Source organism: Vombatus ursinus, unplaced genomic scaffold (genome assembly GCF_900497805.2).
Source record: "Vombatus ursinus unplaced genomic scaffold, bare-nosed wombat genome assembly UNPS02014858.1, whole genome shotgun sequence".
In the NCBI taxonomy this organism is placed as follows: Eukaryota; Metazoa; Chordata; class Mammalia; order Diprotodontia; family Vombatidae; genus Vombatus; species Vombatus ursinus.
The window spans coordinates 1,222,981-1,227,604 of NW_020954636.1; the positions used below are offsets into that span (position 1 = coordinate 1,222,981).

Genomic DNA, 4,624 nt, shown 5'->3' on the forward strand with positions numbered 1-4,624 from the left:
TTTAATCATTTTATTAATATGACCTGTAAGTTATTAATAAAAGTAATGAGTTCAAGGGCACCCCAAAATGGGTGCACCAGAAATGATGGAGTAAAGACATGTGGATCCTAGTGTCTTGAAAGAATTCAAATTCATTGGGACAGTCTCCAATTTAAAGAAAGGCATTTATTGGAGTGATGCACCCAAGTGGGCCTACTCTCATGAGGCAGAGCCCCAGTGGGCTCTATTCCACATGGGAGGCAGAGCAGTTGGCCAGGTTAAAGATCTGGTTTAAATGCAATTTTATGGAATAAGGGAAAAGGGGAAAAGATAATGGGAAGAGGGGCAAGCACAGCTCTGGAATGCCTAGAATATCAGGTAATCTGAAGGTGCCTTTGTCATATACATAAGCAAGGATAACAGGAAAGGGGAAGAGGGGCAAAGAGAAGTGCTGCTCCGGAGTCCATACAGAGGAATAAAGAGAACAGGAAAGGGGAGGGGAAGAGTTGTTCTGGAATGTCAAATAACGGGGTGATTTGTGAAAGCACACAGGCAAGTCCATGGTGGGGGGCTTCAATGCATAGTCTTCTTTGATTACTTTTCTGGTTGGTCACATCCTGTATCTTAACTTATATCTCACATCCTGCATCCTGCTTGCTCCATCTGCCTTGAGCACTCCTTTCTACCTCATCAAAAGGGTGGTCATTTTGCTGGCTCTCTCAGACCAAAGACAGATAATGATGTTGGGGTCATGGTCTATATCCCTTTGTAAGAGAAGGTGTTCCTACTGAACTCTGATTAGTGAATCAAACGGGAGGTGGACAAACTTGGAATACTTGACTTAGGTCACTTAAATCTTGGTCAAAGAGATATCAGTTCTATATCCATCTATCATGATTATAGGGAGAATCAACATTTCCCCAGACCTGTCTGAACAAATACAAACAAAATGAACAGGAATATACCCATTAACCTAAACTTAGAATTTCTTCTACTGTCTGATTAGATCTTGAGCTGGGCAAATCTCTAAGGGAGATTTCCCACACTGGTTGATTTCTGAATTAGGAAGTAGAAAAGGGGAAAAACCTTGGTCCTAATACAAAAATTAGATACTAAATATGAGAGAGATGTATTCATTTCTCACAGAATTGATATAGACCTCATGGAGGTCCTTATGAAGGGCTTGGAGGAAAGACACAATGTGAGTGTGAGGAGGTTGGACAGGTGGTAGCCAGATCCCGGACTGAAAGCTGGTTAGGCTCTGGAGGGAAAACATAGCATCCAAAGCCAGGTGGCCAAATCCCTGAGTGACTTAGGGATCGCTGGGAAGGTCCCGTAAGGAAAGGAAATTGCTAAACTCAGATGAGATAGTAGCTTAGGGTCATGGAGTGGCATGTAAGAAAGACATAGATTGATTAATAAAAAAACAATGGGCTTAAATTCCTAAGGACTTCTGTTAGGTGGCTAGGTGTAGCAGAGTAGTGCCATAGTCACAAAAGAGCTGTAACAGTCCTGGAGCTAAGAACTGAAGAAGAGGGGAGAAGAAGCCCCATAAAGCTGAAGAGCAGTAGATGGCAACTCAGTGGCAGCCATTCAGTAGAGCCCCTTCTTAGGGATCCAAACAGAAGTAATAATAGATGCATAATGAATCTCAGCTCTGTGAAGGAAGCAGCTCTCCTGATAATACCACCAAAGGATATTGGTTGCTCTGTGGGGGAATAAGCATCTGCAGTAGAAACCTGAGTTACCCTGATGATGCATCTTCTGCATCCTTTCTCTCAGTGGACATACGGCAGTCTTTGTATAGGAGAGTCTTTCTTGTCATTTATTTTGCTGTGTTATCTAATTACATGTCTTTTGCTTTAGATTAATGTAATCTCTGACTGGTTGGTAATGTCATGAGATGTGATTTTGACTGGAAACTGACGCACAATGTGCCTAGAACCTGGTTCAGCTGTCATATGTGAGTAGAGACACAAGGACTCCCATTTGTCTCCTTTCTCCTTAGTTCCCCTTTATCCCTGTTCTTTTCTTAATTTGTCCTTCATCCTCCCTTAACTCTCTTTCATTGGCTTACATAGAGTGGGGTTTGTGCTGATAGACCCTTTCCCACTTAGCTCTCTTGATGTCCTCTCACTATGCCTGCTATACCAGGCCTTCCTCTGGCTCATCCATCTCTTTTCCCAATTTCTGAATTGGCTGATCTGAAGTATTATCATAGAACCCTAATGGGACAGAACCATTGATTGAAAATTGGAAGGGCCTTCAGAGATCAGAGAGTCCAACCCCCTCATTGTACAGGTGAGAAAACTGAGGCCCAGAGATGTTGAGAAATGTAGTTATTGGCAGAGTCAGGATGTGAATCCAAGCCTTCTGATTTCACTTTCAATATGCTTTCCATTGTATTGCTTTGTTTCTCATTTTAATTATAGGGCAGAGTTGGCCCAGGGTAAAATAAAGTAGGAAAAGTCTGTGCCTTCATTCCATGCCACCCAACCTCCCCCTTCTCCCTTTCAATTACTCAAATTGCTCACAGTTATTTACCCCCAGTTTCTCAGAGTACCTCCCCTCCCTACTCCTGTACTTAACCTCCTGGGATACTTTTTCTCTGAGTAGAGACCTGTTTTATCTCTTTCCTTTTCCCTTCATAGAAATTCATCTGTCCTGTTTTATGCTCCTCCAGGGCCTTGCTACTGACTGGGATCAGGAACAAATTAATGCCAAAGTGTGAATTAATGCTATTCTTGTGGAAAAGATGGAGAGATGTGGGTTGAGTGATTGTGCAATTAGGCAGATTCAGAACTGGTTGAATGGTGGGGTCCAAACAGAAGTAATAAGCAGTTCAATGTCAACTTGACACATGATACACTAGTCACAGAGAGCAAAATAGATGCATGGCTCTGGGTCATAAATGGATGACTAAGTGTTTACATTATAGACAGGGGATGTTTAGTAGTTGGAGTTGGGGAGATGGTAGATAAATGTGTCACCACAAGAACAGGAGTAGGGGTAGATCTGGTGGAGCCTTATAACTAGACTTAAAGAGAGAAGCCAGATGGGCAGGCAAGAAGTATACATTTTGGGAGGATTCTCGAAAGGTGCCAGGATCAGTAGCCCATATCCAGATATTTTCTTGGCCCTGGCTCTGGTCAGGGAAAGGCAAGTCTAGGATAAACAAATAGAGACTGGGTTCAGTGAGTCATCTAAGTCAAATTTGCATCCATGGAGGTGGTAGGATTCTTTTTGAATTCACATCAGGCATGCATAGTGTCCTCCTGCTCCTTCACTTTCTCCTCCAGCTGGGCTCCTGCATAAAGCAAAAAGAGGTGCTGAATCCTTGGAGAGTCTGGCCTACCATCTGATCACTTCTGGGTAAAGTGTCTTGTAAAATTTCAGTCTCAGCAGATGCTCAGTAGAAAAAAATGCCCACCCTACTCAATCTTTTCTTCATGATCTTCTTTCTGATGGAGTCTATGGCAGGAATCATAGAAAATGGTTTCATCACCATGGTGCTGGGCAGGGAGTGGGTGCAATATTGTACCTTACCCCCGGTGACATGATCCTGGCCAGCCTGGGCATCTCCTGCTTCTTTCTACAGTGGACAGCAGTTCTTAGTAACTTCTACAGATATTTCTCCTCAACTAACAGCAGTCTATACTTTGGCCTTTTCTGGATTCTTACTAGTAGCCACATTCTGGTTCACCACTTGGCTTGCCGTTTTCTATTGTGTGAAAACTTCTTCCTTCACTCACCCAATCTTCCTCGGCTGAAATTGAGAATTTCCTGATTTGTCCCCTGGCTACTGTTGTGTTCCCTACTGATATTCAATTCAATAATCATCCCATCTCTTGTAAAAGCCTATCTTATTTTCCAACTGCCAGTCACTGGTAATTATTCAGAAAAGACCACTTTGGATGATAGGACATGGGTATTACAGAGGTATTCTCACCTGTCACTGAAAATGTTAGTTTTGTTAATTCCTTTCCTCTTCTTCCTGGCCTCCACCATCTTGCTCATTTCCTCCCTATGCCAACACTTGAGGAACATGCAGCACCCCAGCTGTGGTCCTCAAGATCAGAGTATGCAGGTCCACATTACAACCCTGAAGTCACTTTTCTTCTTTCTCATCCTCTATACATCATACATTCTGCCTCTGATCATTGCCCTCATAGCACCTGTTTCAATTTACAGCTCTTGGTTTTGGCTATGGGAGGCAGTCATCTATGATGGCATCTCTATCCATTCTGCCTCACTGATCCTGAACACCTCAAAACTGAGAAGGGCTCTGAAGAAGATGCTTCATGACCCAGAGACTGCATAGGGGGAAATCAGCTCTAAAGTGATCAATGTCAGTGCTAGATACTGAGTGATGACCAATGTTGCTATTTGTGATATAGATGCATAAGAGTTAGAAAGGAAGGAAGAGAAGGAGTGAAGGAAGGAAGAAAGGAAGGAAAAAGATATTTAATTACATACTTATGATATTTTGGTGATACCTATACAATAACTTCGGTATTGACTTTTCATGTTCACCATTCTCTCTTCCTTCACTGGCTCGTTCATTCATTCGTAAACCCTGTTAATATTTCTTCTGTACTACTTTATAGTTAATTGAAAGGTATTTTGCAGGCTAAGTCCCTTATTT

General features: G+C 42.5%; 1 pseudogene; it reads left to right on the top strand.

Annotated features, from left to right (window-relative positions):
• The first annotated feature begins 3,401 nt into the window (after positions 1-3,401).
• LOC114027259 lies at positions 3,402-4,300 on the top strand (annotated as a pseudogene).
• Positions 4,301-4,624: the final 324 nt, after the last annotated feature.